Source organism: Pleurodeles waltl, chromosome 4_1, assembly GCF_031143425.1.
Source record: "Pleurodeles waltl isolate 20211129_DDA chromosome 4_1, aPleWal1.hap1.20221129, whole genome shotgun sequence".
Taxonomy (NCBI): domain Eukaryota; kingdom Metazoa; phylum Chordata; class Amphibia; order Caudata; family Salamandridae; genus Pleurodeles; species Pleurodeles waltl.
Window position 1 is genome coordinate 875,866,021 of NC_090442.1, and position 17,132 is coordinate 875,883,152.

Sequence of the window (17,132 nt, forward strand, 5' to 3'; positions counted from 1 at the left end):
AAAGGATTCTGGGTAACAGAACCTGGTCCGAGCCCCGCAAGTCACCCCTCCTTGGATTCCCGTAGGTCTCTAGTTTTCAGAAATGCACAGGTTTGGTAGGTTTCCCTAGGTGCCGGCTGAGCTAGAGGCCAAAATCTACAGGTAGGCACTTCGCAAAAAACACCTCTGTTTTCTTCCAATAATTTGGATGTGTCCACGTTGCGCTTTGGGGCGTTTCCTGTCACGGGCGCTAAGCCTACCCACACAAGTGAGGTATCATTTTTATCGGGAGACTTGGGGGAACGCTGGGTGGAAGAAAATTTGTGGCTCCTCTCAGATTCCAGAACTTTCTGCCACAGAAATGTGAGGATCATGTGTTTTTTTAGCCAAATTTTGAGGTTTGCAAAGGATTCTGGGTAACAGAACCTGGTCCGAGCCCCGCAAGTCACCCCTCCTTGGATTCCCCTAGGTCTCCAGTTTTCAGAAATGCACAGGTTTGGTAGGTTTCCCTAGGTGCCGGCTGAGCTAGAGGCCAAAATCTACAGGTAGACACTTCGCAAAAAACACCTCTGTTTTCTTCCAAAAATTTGGATGTGTCCACGTTGCGCTTTGGGGCGTTTCCTGTCGCAGGCGCCAGGTCTACCCACACAAGTGAGGTATCATTTTTATCGGGAGACTTGGGAGAATGCTGGGTGGCAAGAAATATGTGGCTCCTCTCAGATTCCAGAACTTTCTGCCACAGAAATGTGAGGAACATGTGTTTTTTTAGCCAAATTTTGAAGTTTGCAAAGGATTCTGGGTAACAGAACCTGGTCCGAGCCCCGCAAGTCACCCCTCCTTGGATTCCCCTAGTTGTCTAGTTTTCAGAAATGTACAGGTTTGGTAGGTTTCCCTAGGTGCCGGCTGAGCTAGAGGCCAAAATCTACAGGTAGGCACTTCGCAAAAAACACCTCTGTTTTCTTCCAAAAATTTGGATGTGTCCACGTTGCTCTTTGGGGCGTTTCCTGTCGCGGGCGCTAGGCCTTCCCACACAAGTGAGGTATCATTTTTATCGGGAGACTTGGGGGAACGCTGGGTGGCAGGAAATTTGTGGCTCCTCTCAGATTCCAGAACTTTCTGCCACAGAAATGTGAGGAACATGTGTTTTCTTAGCCAAATTTTGAGGTTTGCAAAGGATTCTGGGTAACAGAACCTGGTCCGAGCCCCGCAAGTCACCCCTCCTTGGATTCCCCTAGGTCTCTAGTTTTCAGAAATGCACAGGTGTGGTAGGTTTCCCTAGGTGCCGGCTGAGCTAGAGGCCAAAATCTACAGGTAGGCACTTCGCAAAAAACACCTCAGTTTTCTTCCAAATATTTGGATGTGTCCATGTTGCGCTTTGGGGCGTTTCCTGTCGCGGGCGCTAGGCCTACCCACACAAGTGAGGTATCATTTTTATTGGGAGACTTGGGGGAACGCTGGGTGGAAGAAAATTTGTGGCTCCTCTCAGATTCCAGAACTTTCTGCCACAGAAATGTGAGGAACATGTGTTTTTTTAGCCAAATTTTGAGGTTTGCAAAGGATTCTGGGTAACAGAACCTGGTCCGAGCCCCGCAAGTTACCCCTCCTTGGATTCCCCTAGGTCTCTAGTTTTCAGAAATGCACAGGTTTGGTAGGTTTCCCTAGGTGCCGGCTGAGCTAGAGGCCAAAATCTACAGGTAGGCACTTCGCAAAAAATACCTCTGTTTTCTTCCAAAAATTTGGATGTGTCCACGTTGTGCTTTGGGGCGTTTCCTGTCGCGGGCGCCAGGCCTACCCACACAAGTGAGGTATCATTTTTATCGGTAGACTTATGGGAACGCTGGCTGGAAGGAAATTTGTGGCTCCTCTCAGATTCCAGAACTTTCTGCCACAGAAATGTGAGGAACATGTGTTTTTTTAGCCAAATTTTGAGGTTTGCAAAGGATTCTGGGTAACAGAACCTGGTCCGAGCCCCGCAAGTTACCCCTCCTTGGATTCCCCTAGGTCTCTAGTTTTCAGAAATGCACAGGTTTGGTAGGTTTCCCTAGGTGCCGGCTGAGCTAGAGGCCAAAATCTACAGGTAGGCACTTCGCAAAAAACACCTCTGTTTTCTTCCAAAAATTTGGATGTGTCCACGTTGCGCTTTGGGGCGTTTCCTGTCGCGGGCGCCAGGCCTACCCACACAAGTGAGGTATCATTTTTATTGGTAGACTTATGGGAACGCTGGCTGGAAGGAAATTTGTGGCTCCTCTCAGATTCCAGAACTTTCTGCCACAGAAATGTGAGGAACATGTGTTTTTTTAGCCAAATTTTGAGGTTTGCAAAGGATTCTGGGTAACAGAACCTGGTCCGAGCCCCGCAAGTCACCCCTCCTTGGATTCCCGTAGGTCTCTAGTTTTCAGAAATGCACAGGTTTGGTAGGTTTCCCTAGGTGCCGGCTGAGCTAGAGGCCAAAATCTACAGGTAGGCACTTCGCAAAAAACACCTCTGTTTTCTTCCAATAATTTGGATGTGTCCACGTTGCGCTTTGGGGCGTTTCCTGTCACGGGCGCTAAGCCTACCCACACAAGTGAGGTATCATTTTTATCGGGAGACTTGGGGGAACGCTGGGTGGAAGAAAATTTGTGGCTCCTCTCAGATTCCAGAACTTTCTGCCACAGAAATGTGAGGATCATGTGTTTTTTTAGCCAAATTTTGAGGTTTGCAAAGGATTCTGGGTAACAGAACCTGGTCCGAGCCCCGCAAGTCACCCCTCCTTGGATTCCCCTAGGTCTCCAGTTTTCAGAAATGCACAGGTTTGGTAGGTTTCCCTAGGTGCCGGCTGAGCTAGAGGCCAAAATCTACAGGTAGGCACTTCGCAAAAAACACCTCTGTTTTCTTCCAAAAATTTGGATGTGTCCACGTTGCGCTTTGGGGCGTTTCCTGTCGCAGGCGCCAGGTCTACCCACACAAGTGAGGTATCATTTTTATCGGGAGACTTGGGGGAATGCTGGGTGGCAAGAAATATGTGGCTCCTCTCAGATTCCAGAACTTTCTGCCACAGAAATGTGAGGAACATGTGTTTTTTTAGCCACATTTTGAAGTTTGCAAAGGATTCTGGGTAACAGAACCTGGTCCGAGCCCCGCAAGTCACCCCTCCTTGGATTCCCCCAGTTGTCTAGTTTTCAGAAATGTACAGGTTTGGTAGGTTTCCATAGGTGCCGGCTGAGCTAGAGGCCAAAATCTACAGGTAGGCACTTCGCAAAAAACACCTCTGTTTTCTTCCAAAAATTTGGATGTGTCCACGTTGCGCTTTGGGGCGTTTCCTGTCGCGGGCGCTAGGCCTTCCCACACAAGTGAGGTATCATTTTTATCGGGAGACTTGGGGGAACGCTGGGTGGCAGGAAATTTGTGGCTCCTCTCAGATTCCAGAACTTTCTGCCACAGAAATGTGAGGAACATGTGTTTTCTTAGCCGAATTTTGAGGTTTGCAAAGGATTCTGGGTAACAGAACCTGGTCCGAGCCCCGCAAGTCACTCCTCCTTGGATTCCCCTAGGTCTCTAGTTTTCAGAAATGCACAGGTGTGGTAGGTTTCCCTAGGTGCCGGCTGAGCTAGAGGCCAAAATCTACAGGTAGGCACTTCGCAAAAAACACCTCAGTTTTCTTCCAAATATTTGGATGTGTCCACGTTGCGCTTTGGGGCGTTTCCTGTCGCGGGCGCTAGGCCTACCCACACAAGTGAGGTATCATTTTTATTGGGAGACTTGGGGGAACGCTGGGAGGAAGAAAATTTGTGGCTCCTCTCAGATTCCAGAACTTTCTGCCACAGAAATGTGAGGAACATGTGTTTTTTTAGCCAAATTTTGAGATTTGCAAAGGATTCTGGGTAACAGAACCTGGTCCGAGCCCCGCAAGTTACCCCTCCTTGGATTCCCCTAGGTCTCTAGTTTTCAGAAATGCACAGGTTTGGTAGGTTTCCCTAGGTGCCGGCTGAGCTAGAGGCCAAAATCTACAGGTAGGCACTTCGCAAAAAACACCTCTGTTTTCTTCCAAAAATTTGGATGTGTCCACGTTGCGCTTTGGGGCGTTTCCTGTCGCGGGCGCCAGGCCTACCCACACAAGTGAGGTATCATTTTTATCGGTAGACTTATGGGAACGCTGGCTGGAAGGAAATTTGTGGCTCCTCTCAGATTCCAGAACTTTCTGCCACAGAAATGTGAGGAACATGTGTTTTTTTAGCCAAATTTTGAGGTTTGCAAAGGATTCTGGGTAACAGAACCTGGTCCGAGCCCCGCAAGTCACCCCTCCTTGGATTCCCGTAGGTCTCTAGTTTTCAGAAATGCACAGGTTTGGTAGGTTTCCCTAGGTGCCGGCTGAGCTAGAGGCCAAAATCTACAGGTAGGCACTTCGCAAAAAACAGCTCTGTTTTCTTCCAAAAATTTGGATGTGTCCACGTTGCGCTTTGGGGCGTTTCCTGTCGCGGGCGCTAAGCCTACCCACACAAGTGAGGTATCATTTTTATCGGGAGACTTGGGGGAACGCTGGGTTGAAGAAAATTTGTGGCTCCTCTCAGATTCCAGAACTTTCTGCCACAGAAATGTGAGGAACATGTGTTTTTTTAGCCAAATTTTGAGGTTTGCAAAGGATTCTGGGTAACAGAACCTGGTCCAAGCCCCGCAAGTCACCCCTCCTTGGATTCCCCTAGGTCTCTAGTTTTCAGAAATGCACAGGTGTGGTAGGTTTCCCTAGGTGCCGGCTGAGCTAGAGGCCAAAATCTACAGGTAGGCACTTCGCAAAAAACACCTCAGTTTTCTTCCAAAAATATGGATGTGTCCACGTTGCGCTTTGGGGCGTTTCCTGTCGCGGGCGCTAGGCCTACCCACACAAGTGAGGTATCATTTTTATCGGGAGACTTAGGGGAATGCTGGGTGGAAGAAAATTTGTGGCTCCTCTCAGATTCCAGAACTTTCTGCCACTGAAATGTGAGGAACATGTGTTTTTTTAGCCAAATTTTGAGGTTTGCAAAGGATTCTGGGTAACAGAACCTGGTCCGAGCCCCGCAAGTCACCCCTCCTTGGATTCCCCTAGGTCTCTAGCTTTCAGAAATGCACAGGTTTGGTAGGTTTCCCTAGGTGCCGGCTGAGCTAGAGGCCAAAATCTACAGGTAGGCACTTCGCAAAAAACACCTCTGTTTTCTTCCAAAAATTTGGATGTGTCCACGTTGCGCTTTGGGGCGTTTCCTGTCGCGGGCGCTAGGCCTACCCACACAAGTGAGGTATCATTTTTATCGGTAGACTTATGGGAACGCTGGGTGGAAGGAAATTTGTGGCTCGTCTCAGATTCCAGAACTTTCTGCCACAGAAATGTGAGGAACATGTGTTTTTTTAGCCAAATTTTGAGGTTTGCAAAGGATTCTGGGTAACAGAACCTGGTCCGAGCCCCGCAAGTCACCCCTCCTTGGATTCCCGTAGGTCTCTAGTTTTCAGAAATGCACAGGTTTGGTAGGTTTCCCTAGGTGCCGGCTGAGCTAGAGGCCAAAATCTACAGGTAGGCACTTCGCAAAAAACAGCTCTGTTTTCTTCCAAAAATTTGGATGTGTCCACGTTGCGCTTTGGGGCGTTTCCTGTCGCGGGCGCTAAGCCTACCCACACAAGTGAGGTATCATTTTTATCGGGAGACTTGGGGGAACGCTGGGTTGAAGAAAATTTGTGGCTCCTCTCAGATTCCAGAACTTTCTGCCACAGAAATGTGAGGAACATGTGTTTTTTTAGCCAAATTTTGAGGTTTGCAAAGGATTCTGGGTAACAGAACCTGGTCCGAGCCCCACAAGTCACCCCATCTTGGATTGCCCTAGGTCTCTAGTTTTCAGAAATGCACAGGTTTGGTAGGTTTCCCTAGGTGCCGGCTGAGCTAGAGGCCAAAATCTACAGGTAGGCACTTCGCAAAAAACACCTCTGTTTTCTTCCAAAAATTTGGATGTGTCCACGTTGCGCTTTGGGGCGTTCCCTGTCGCGGGCGCTAGGCCTTCCCACACAAGTGAGGTATCATTTTTATCGGGAGACTTGGGGGAACGCTGGGTGGCAGGAAATTTGTGGCTCCTCTCAGATTCCAGAACTTTCTGCCACAGAAATGTGAGGAACGTGTGTTTTCTTAGCCAAATTTTGAGGTTTGCAAAGGATTCTGGGTAACAGAACCTGGTCCGAGCCCCGCAAGTCACCCCTCCTTGGATTCCCCTAGGTCTCTAGTTTTCGGAAATGCACAGGTTTGGTAGGTTTCCCTAGGTGCCGGCTGAGCTAGAGGCCAAAATCTACAGGTAGGCACTTCGCAAAAAACACCTCTGTTTTCTTCCAAAAATTTGGATGTGTCCACGTTGCACTTTGGGGCGTTTCCTGTTGCGGGCGCTAGGCCTACCCACACAAGTGAGGTATCATTTTTATCGGTAGACTTATGGGAACGCTGGGTGGAAGGAAATATGTGGCTCCTCTCAGATTCCAGAACTTTCTGCCACAGAAATGTGAGGAACATGTGTTTTTTTAGCCAAATTTTGAGGTTTGCAAAGGATTCTGGGTAACAGAACCTGGTCCGAGCCCCGCAAGTCATCCCTCCTTGGATTCCCGTAGGTCTCTAGTTTTCAGAAATGCACAGGTTTGGTAGGTTTCCCTAGGTGCCGGCTGAGCTAGAGGCCAAAATCTACAGGTAGGCACTTCGCAAAAAACAGCTCTGTTTTCTTCCAAAAATTTGGATGTGTCCACGTTGCGCTTTGGGGCGTTTCCTGTTGCGGGCGCTAGGCCTACCCACACAAGTGAGGTATCATTTTTATCGGGAGACTTGGGGGAACGCTGGGTGGCAGGAAGTTTGTGGCTCCTCTCAGATTCCAGAACTTTCTGCCACAGAAATGTGAGGAACATGTGTTTTTTTAGCCAAATTTTGAGGTTTGCAAAGGATTCTCGGTAACAGAACCTGGTCCGAGCCCCGCAAGTCACCCCATCTTGGATTCCCCTAGGTCTCTAGTTTTCAGAAATGCACAGGTTTGGTAGGTTTCCCTAGGTGCCGGCTGAGCTAGAGGCCAAAATCTACAGGTAGCACTTCGCAAAAAACACCTCTGTTTTCTTCCCAAAATTTGGATGTGTCCACGTTGCGCTTTGGGGCGTTTCCTGTCGCGGGCGCTAGGCCTACCCACACAAGTGAGGTATCATTTTTATCGGGAGACTTGGGGGAACGCTGGGTGGAAGGAAATTTGTGGCTCCTCTCAGATTCCAGAACTTTCTGCCACAGAAATGTGAGGAACATGTGTTTTTTTAGCCAAATTTGGAGGTTTGCAAGGGATTCTGGGTAACAGAACCTGGTCCGAGCCCCACAAGTCACCCCATCTTGGATTCCCCTAGGTCTCCAGTTTTCAGAAATGCACAGGTTTGGTAGGTTTTCTTAGGTGCCGGCTGAGCTAGAGGCCAAAATCTACAGGTAGGCACTTCGCAAAAAACACCTCTGTTTTCTTCCAAAAATTTGGATGTGTCCACGTTGCGCTTTGGGGCGTTTCCTGTCATGGGCGCTAGGCCTTCCCACACAAGTGAGGTATCATTTTTATCGGGAGACTTGGGGGAACGCTGGGTGGCAGGAAATTTGTGGCTCCTCTCAGATTCCAGAACTTTCTGCCACAGAAATGTGAGGAACATGTGTTTTTTTAGCCAAATTTTGAGGTTTGCAAAGGATTCTGGGTAACAGAACCTGGTCCGAGCCCCGCAAGTCACCCCTCCTTGGGTTCCCCTAGATCTCTAGTTTTCAGAAATGCACAGGTTTGGTAGGTTTCCCTAGGTGCCGGCTGAGCTAGAGGCCAAAATCTACAGGTAGGCACTTCGCAAAAAACACCTCTGTTTTCTTCCAAAAATTTTGATGTGTCCACGTTGCGCTTTGGGGCGTTTCCTGTTGCGGGCGCTAGGCCGACCCACACAAGTGAGGTATCATCTTTATCGGGAGACTTGGGGGAACGCTGGGTGGAAGGAAATTTGTGGCTCCTCTCAGATTCCAGAACTTTCTGCCACAGAAATGTGAGGAACATGTGTTTTTTTAGCCAAATTTTGAGGTTTGCAAAGGATTCTGGGTAACAGAACCTGGTCCGAGCCCCACAAGTCACCCCATCTTGGATTGCCCTAGGTCTCTAGTTTTCAGAAATGCACAGGTTTGGTAGGTTTCCCTAGGTGCCGGCTGAGCTAGAGGCCAAAATCTACAGGTAGGCACTTCGCAAAAAACACCTCTGTTTTCTTCCAAAAATTTGGATGTGTCCACGTTGCGCTTTGGGGCGTTCCCTGTCGCGGGCGCTAGGCCTTCCCACACAAGTGAGGTATCATTTTTATCGGGAGACTTGGGGGAACGCTGGGTGGCAGGAAATTTGTGGCTCCTCTCAGATTCCAGAACTTTCTGCCACAGAAATGTGAGGAACGTGTGTTTTCTTAGCCAAATTTTGAGGTTTGCAAAGGATTCTGGGTAACAGAACCTGGTCCGAGCCCCGCAAGTCACCCCTCCTTGGATTCCCCTAGGTCTCTAGTTTTCGGAAATGCACAGGTTTGGTAGGTTTCCCTAGGTGCCGGCTGAGCTAGAGGCCAAAATCTACAGGTAGGCACTTCGCAAAAAACACCTCTGTTTTCTTCCAAAAATTTGGATGTGTCCACGTTGCACTTTGGGGCGTTTCCTGTTGCGGGCGCTAGGCCTACCCACACAAGTGAGGTATCATTTTTATCGGTAGACTTATGGGAACGCTGGGTGGAAGGAAATATGTGGCTCCTCTCAGATTCCAGAACTTTCTGCCACAGAAATGTGAGGAACATGTGTTTTTTTAGCCAAATTTTGAGGTTTGCAAAGGATTCTGGGTAACAGAACCTGGTCCGAGCCCCGCAAGTCATCCCTCCTTGGATTCCCGTAGGTCTCTAGTTTTCAGAAATGCACAGGTTTGGTAGGTTTCCCTAGGTGCCGGCTGAGCTAGAGGCCAAAATCTACAGGTAGGCACTTCGCAAAAAACAGCTCTGTTTTCTTCCAAAAATTTGGATGTGTCCACGTTGCGCTTTGGGGCGTTTCCTGTTGCGGGCGCTAGGCCTACCCACACAAGTGAGGTATCATTTTTATCGGGAGACTTGGGGGAACGCTGGGTGGCAGGAAGTTTGTGGCTCCTCTCAGATTCCAGAACTTTCTGCCACAGAAATGTGAGGAACATGTGTTTTTTTAGCCAAATTTTGAGGTTTGCAAAGGATTCTCGGTAACAGAACCTGGTCCGAGCCCCGCAAGTCACCCCATCTTGGATTCCCCTAGGTCTCTAGTTTTCAGAAATGCACAGGTTTGGTAGGTTTCCCTAGGTGCCGGCTGAGCTAGAGGCCAAAATCTACAGGTAGCACTTCGCAAAAAACACCTCTGTTTTCTTCCCAAAATTTGGATGTGTCCACGTTGCGCTTTGGGGCGTTTCCTGTCGCGGGCGCTAGGCCTACCCACACAAGTGAGGTATCATTTTTATCGGGAGACTTGGGGGAACGCTGGGTGGAAGGAAATTTGTGGCTCCTCTCAGATTCCAGAACTTTCTGCCACAGAAATGTGAGGAACATGTGTTTTTTTAGCCAAATTTGGAGGTTTGCAAGGGATTCTGGGTAACAGAACCTGGTCCGAGCCCCACAAGTCACCCCATCTTGGATTCCCCTAGGTCTCCAGTTTTCAGAAATGCACAGGTTTGGTAGGTTTTCTTAGGTGCCGGCTGAGCTAGAGGCCAAAATCTACAGGTAGGCACTTCGCAAAAAACACCTCTGTTTTCTTCCAAAAATTTGGATGTGTCCACGTTGCGCTTTGGGGCGTTTCCTGTCATGGGCGCTAGGCCTTCCCACACAAGTGAGGTATCATTTTTATCGGGAGACTTGGGGGAACGCTGGGTGGCAGGAAATTTGTGGCTCCTCTCAGATTCCAGAACTTTCTGCCACAGAAATGTGAGGAACATGTGTTTTTTTAGCCAAATTTTGAGGTTTGCAAAGGATTCTGGGTAACAGAACCTGGTCCGAGCCCCGCAAGTCACCCCTCCTTGGGTTCCCCTAGATCTCTAGTTTTCAGAAATGCACAGGTTTGGTAGGTTTCCCTAGGTGCCGGCTGAGCTAGAGGCCAAAATCTACAGGTAGGCACTTCGCAAAAAACACCTCTGTTTTCTTCCAAAAAATTTGATGTGTCCACGTTGCGCTTTGGGGCGTTTCCTGTTGCGGGCGCTAGGCCGACCCACACAAGTGAGGTATCATCTTTATCGGGAGACTTGGGGGAACGCTGGGTGGAAGGAAATTTGTGGCTCCTCTCAGATTCCAGAACTTTCTGCCACAGAAATGTGAGGAACATGTGTTTTTTTAGGCAAATTTTGAGGTTTGCAAAGGATTCTGGGTAACAGAACCTGGTCCGAGCCCCGCAAGTCACGCCATCTTGGATTCCCCTAGGTCTCTAGTTTTCAGAAATGCACAGGTTTGGTAGGTTTCCCTAGGTGCCGGCTGAGCTAGAGGCCAAAATCTACAGGTTTCACTTCGCAAAAAACACTTCTGTTTTCTTTAAAAAAAATGGGATGTGTCCACGTTGCGTTTTGGGGCGGTTCCTGTCGTGGGCGGTAGGCCTACCCACACAAGTGAGGTATCATCTTTATCGGGAGACTTGGGGGAACGCTGGGTGGCAGGAAATTTGTGGCTCCTCTCAGATTCCAGAACTTTCTGCCACAGAAATGTGAGGAACATGTGTTTTTTTAGCCAAATTCTGAGGTTTGCAAAGGATTCTGGGTAACAGAACCTGGTCCGAGCCCCACAAGTCACCCCTCCTTGGGTTCCCCTAGATGTCTAGTTTTCAGAAATGCACAGGTTTGGTAGGTTTCCCTAGGTGCCGGCTGAGCTAGAGGCCAAAATCTACAGGTAGGCACTTCGCAAAAAACACCTCTGTTTTCTTCCAAAAATGTGGATGTGTCCACGTTGCGCTTTGGGGCGTTTCCTGTTGCGGGCGCTAGGCCGACCCACACAAGTGAGGTATCATCTTTATCGGGAGACTTGGGGGAACGCTGGGTGGAAGGAAATTTGTGGCTCCTCTCAGATTCCAGAACTTTCTGCCACAGAAATGTGAGGAACATGTGTTTTTTTAGGCAAATTTTGAGGTTTGCAAAGGATTCTGAGTAACAGAACCTGGTCCGAGCCCTGCAAGTCACCCCATCTTGGATTCCCCTAGGTCTCTAGTTTTCAGAAATGCACAGGTTTGGTAGGTTTCCCTAGGTGCCGGCTGAGCTAGAGGCCAAAATCTACAGGTTTCACTTCGCAAAAAACACCTCTGTTTTCTTTAAAAAAAATGGGATGTGTCCACGTTGCGTTTTGGGGCGGTTCCTGTGGTGGGCGGTAGGCCTACCCACACAAGTGAGGTATCATTTTTATCGGGAGACTTGGGGAAACATAGATTAGCAAAACAAGTGCTATTGCCCCTTGTCTTTCTCTACATTTTTTCCTTCCAAATATAGGAGACTGTGTAAAAGAGACATCTATTTGAGAAATGCCCTGTAATTCACATGCCAGTATGGTCACCCCGGAATTCAGAGATGTGCAAATAACCACTGCTTCTCAACACCTTATCTTGTGCCCTTTTTGGAAATACAAAGGTTTTCTTGATAGCAATTTTTTACTCTTTATATTTCAGCAAATGAATTGCTGTATACCCCGTATAGAATGAAAACGCACTGCAGGGTGCAGCTCATTTATTGGCTCTGGGTTCCTCGGGTTCTTGATGAACCTACAAGCCCTATATATCCCCGCAACCAGAGGAGTCCAGCAGACGTAACGGTATATTGGTTTCGATAATCTGACATTGCAGGGAAAAGTTACAGAGTAAAACGTAGAGAAAAATTTATGTTTTTTTCACCTCAATTTCAATATTTTTCTTTTTCAGCTGTTATTTTCTGTAGGAAACCCTTATAGGATCTACACAAATGACCCCTTGCTGAATTCAGAATTTTGTCTACGTTTCAGAAATATTTAGGTTTCTGGGATCCAGCATTGGTTTCATGCCCATTTCTGTCACTGACTGGAAGGAGGCTGAAAGCACAAAAAATTGCAAAATTGTGGCTCCTCTCAGATTCCAGAACTTTCTGCCACTGAAATGTGAGGAACATGTGTTTTTTTAGCCAAAGTTTGAGGTTTGCAAAGGATTCTGGGTAACAGAACCTGGTCCGAGCCCCGCAAGTCACCCCTCCTTGGATTCCCCTAGGTCTCTAGCTTTCAGAAATGCACAGGTTTGGTAGGTTTCCCTAGGTGCCTGCTGAGCTAGAGGCCAAAATCTACAGGTAGGCACTTCGCAAAAAACAGCTCTGTTTTCTTCCAAAAATTTGGATGTGTCCACGTTGCGCTTTGGGGCGTTTCCTGTCGCGGCCGCTAGGCCTTCCCACACAAGTGAGGTATCATTTTTATCGGGAAACTTGGGGGAACGCTGGGTGGCAGGAAATTTGTGGCTCCTCTCAGATTCCAGAACTTTCTGCCACAGAAATGTGAGGAACGTGTGTTTTCTTAGCCAAATTTTGAGGTTTCCAAAGGATTCTGGGTAACAGAACCTGGTCCGAGCCCCGCAAGTCACCCCTCCTTGGATTCCCCTAGGTCTCTAGTTTTCAGAAATGCACAGGTTTGGTAGGTTTCCCTAGGTGCCGGCTGAGCTAGAGGCCAAAATCTACAGGTAGGCACTTCACAAAAAACAACTCAGTTTTCTTCAAAAAATGTGGATGTGTCCACGTTGCGCTTTGGGGCGTTTCCTGTCGCGGGCGCTGGGCCTACCCACACAAGTGAGGTATCATTTTTATCGGGAGACTTGGGGGAACGCTGGGTGGAAGAAAATTTGCGGCTCCTCTCAGATTCCAGAACTTTCTGCCACAGAAATGTGAGGAACATGTGTTTTTTTAGCCAAATTTTGAGGTTTGCAAAGGATTCTGGGTAACAGAACCTGGTCCGAGCCCCGCAAGTCACCCCTCCTTGGATTCCCGTAGGTCTCTAGTTTTCAGAAATGCACAGGTTTGGTAGGTTTCCCTAGGTGCCGGCTGAGCTAGAGGCCAAAATCTACAGGTAGGCACTTCGCAAAAAACAGCTCTGTTTTCTTCCAAAAATTTGGATGTGTCCACGTTGCGCTTTGGGGCGTTTCCTGTCGCGGGCGCTAGGCCTACCCACACAAGTGAGGTATCATTTTTATCGGTAGACTTGTAGGAACGCTGGGTGGAAGGAAATTTGTGGCTCCCTCAGATTCCTGAACTTTCTGCCACAGAAATGTGAGGAACATGTGTTTTTTTAGCCAAATTTGGAGGTTTGCAAAGGATTCTGGGTAACAGAACCTGGTCCGAGCCCCACAAGTCACCCCATCTTGGATTCCCCTAGGTCTCTAGTTTTCAGAAATGCACAGGTTTGGTAGGTTTCCCTAGGTGCCGGCTGAGCTAGAGGCCAAAATCTACAGGTAGGCACTTCGCAAAAAACACCTCTGTTTTCTTCCAAAAATTTGAATGTGTCCACGTTGCGCTTTGGGGCGTTTCCTGTCGCGGGCGCTAGGACTTCCCACACAAGTGAGGTATAATTTTTATCGGGAGACTTGGGGGAACGCTGGGTGGCAGGAAATTTGTGGCTCCTCTCAGATTCCAGAACTTTCTGCCACAGAAATGTGAGGAACATGTGTTTTTTTAGCCAAATTTTGAGGTTTGCAAAGGATTCTGGGTAACAGAACCTGGTCCGAGCCCCGCAAGTCACCCCATCTTGGATTCCCCTAGGTCTCTAGTTTTCAGAAATGCACAGGTTTGGTAGGTTTCCCTAGGTGCCGGCTGAGCTAGAGGCCAAAATCTACAGGTAGGCACTTCGCAAAAAACACCTCTGTTTTCTTCCAAAAATTTGGATGTGTCCACGTTGCGCTTTGGGGTGTTTCCTGTCGCGGGCGCTAGGCCTACCCACACAAGTGAGGTATCATTTTTATCGGTAGACTTGTGGGAACGCTGGGTGGAAGGAAATTTTTGGCTCCTCTCAGATTCCAGAACTTTCTGCCACAGAAATGTGAGGAACATGTGTTTTTTTAGCCAAATTTGGAGGTTTGCAAAGGATTCTGGGTAACAGAACCTGGTCCGAGCCCCACAAGTCACCCCATCTTGGATTCCCCTAGGTCTCTAGTTTTCAGAAATGCACAGGTTTGGTAGGTTTTCTTAGGTGCCGGCTGAGCTAGAGGCCAAAATCTACAGGTAGGCACTTCGCAAAAAACACCTCTGTTTTCTTCCAAAACTTTGGATGTGTCCACGTTGCGCTTTGGGGCGTTTCCTGTCACGGGCGCTAGGCCTTCCCACACAAGTGAGGTATCATTTTTATCGGGAGACTTGGGGGAACGCTGGGTGGCAGGAAATTTGTGGCTCCTCTCAGATTCCAGAACTTTCTGCCACAGAAATGTGAGGAACATGTGTTTTTTTAGCCAAATTTTGATGTTTGCAAAGGATTCTGGGTAACAGAACCTGGTCCGAGCCCCGCAAGTCACCCCTCCTTGGGTTCCCCTAGATCTCTAGTTTTCAGAAATGCACAGGTTTGGTAGGTTTCCCTAGGTGCCGGATGAGCTAGAGCCCAAAATCTACAGGTAGGCACTTCGCAAAAAACACCTCTGTTTTCTTCCAAAAATTTGGATGTGTCCACGTTGCGCTTTGGGGCGTTTCCTGTTGCGGGCGCTAGGCCGACCCACACAAGTGAGGTATCATCTTTATCGGGAGACTTGGGGGAACGCTGGGTGGCAGGAAATTTGTGGCTCCTCTCAGATTCCAGAACTTTCTGCCACAGAAATGTGAGGAACATGTGTTTTTTTAGCCAAATTTTGAGGTTTGCAAAGGATTCTGGGTAACAGAACCTGGTCCGAGCCCCGCAAGTCACCCCTCCTTGGGTTCCCCTAGATCTCTAGTTTTCAGAAATGCACAGGTTTGGTAGGTTTCCCTAGGTGCCGGCTGAGCGAGAGGCCAAAATCTACAGGTAGGCACTTTGCAAAAAACACCTCTGTTTTCTTCCAAAAATTTGAATGTGTCCACGTTGCGCTTTGGGGCGTTTCCTGTTGCGGGCGCTAGGCCGACCCACACAAGTGAGGTATCATCTTTATCGGGAGACTTGGGGGAACGCTGGGTGGAAGGAAATTTGTGGCTCCTCTCAGATTCCAGAACTTTCTGCCACAGAAATGTGAGGAACATGTGTTTTTTTAGGCAAATTTTGAGGTTTGCAAAGGATTCTGGGTAACAGAACCTGGTCCGAGCACCGCAAGTCACCCCATCTTGGATTCCCCTAGGTCTCTAGTTTTCAGAAATGCACAGGTTTGGTAGGTTTCCCTAGGTGCCGGCTGAGCTAGAGGCCAAAATCTACAGGTTTCACTTCGCAAAAAACACCTCTGTTTTCTTTAAAAAAAATGGGATGTGTCCACGTTGCGTTTTGGGGCGGTTCCTGTCGTGGGCGGTAGGCCTACCCACACAAGTGAGGTATCATTTTTATCGGGAGACTTGGGGAAACATAGATTAGCAAAACAAGTGCTATTGACCCTTGTCTTTCTCTACATTTTTTCCTTCCAAATATAGGAGACTGTGTAAAAGAGACATCTATTTGAGAAATGCCCTGTAATTCACATGCTAGTATGGTCACCCCGGAATTCAGAGATGTGCAAATAACCACTGCTCCTCAACACCTTATCTTGTGCCCTTTTTGGAAATACAAAGGTTTTCTTGATAGCAATTTTTTACTCTTTATATTTCAGCAAATGAATTGCTGTATACCCCGTATAGAATGAAAACGCACTGCAGGGTGCAGCTCATTTATTGGCTCTGGGTTCCTCGGGTTCTTGATGAACCTACAAGCCCTATATATCCCCGCAACCAGAGGAGTCCAGCAGACGTAACGGTATATTGCTTTCGATAATCTGACATTGCAGGGAAAAGTTACAGAGTAAAACGTAGAGAAAAATTTATGTTTTTTTCACCTCAATTTCAATATTTTTCTTTTTCAGCTGTTATTTTCTGTAGGAAACCCTGATAGGATCTACACAAATGACCCCTTGCTGAATTCAGAATTTTGTCTACGTTTCAGAAATGTTTAGGTTTCTGGGATCCAGCATTGGTTTCATGCCCATTTCTGTCACTGACTGGAAGGAGGCTGAAAGCACAAAAAATTGCAAAAATGGGGTATGCCCAGTAAAATGCCAAAATTGTGTTGAAAAATTGGGTTTTCTGATTCAAGTCTGCCTGTTCCTGAAAGCTGGGAAGCTGCTGAGTTTAGCACTGCAAACCCTTTGTTGATGCCATTTTCAGGGGAAAAACCACAAGCCTTCTTCTACAGCCACTTTTTCCAATATTTTTGAAAAAAAAAAAATTTCACTGTATTTTGGCCAATTTCTTGGCCTCCTTCAGGGGAACCCACAAAGTCTGGGTACCTCTAGAATCCATAGGATGTTGGAAAAAATAGGACGCAAATTTGGCTTGGTTAGCTTATGTGGACAAAAAGTTATGAGGGCCTAAGCGTGAACTGCCCCAAATAGGCAAAAAAAGGACTGGCACAGGAGGGGGAAAAGGCCTGGCAGCGAAGGGGTTAAAGCAGTGGTATCTTCCAGAACCTGCACTTGGTAGTACAGTATAACCCCCCTAAGATTTTGTCAGGTACAATGTATTGTTGTTCACCATGATGAGGCTAGTCCTGGTAGGCAGTTGTCTTCTTGCCAGCACTATGCACATTTGGCAGCAAGTTGTAAGAGTTAACTGCTATCTGAGAACATCTGTGTTTTAAGTTTACAATACCATGGAAACCACAACCACCACAGTGTGTACTTTTCCAGTCTCTTGGTCTCTACCAAAGACCTGTGCATGGCAAAGGTATTTTCTGAACTCATAGGGTTTAACCCTCAGTTTGGCCTTATCCTCACAGTACCTGAAGCCTTCAATACTTCTGCCCAGTTTGGCAGAGAATGGATTTTCAGCTCCAACACTAGTCTTGAATCAACTTCTCTCGGTTTTTCACTGTTCCTGCATCCCTCATATCACAGAGGATCACTTGAGAGTTTCTGGGCCTATGTATCGGCCCTCTATTTCAGCCTTTCTGTTCAAATTGTTGACAACCCAGCAGTCCACTGCCACAGCCATTAGCTTGGGATTTGACCTCTGGGCATCAAACATGTATTA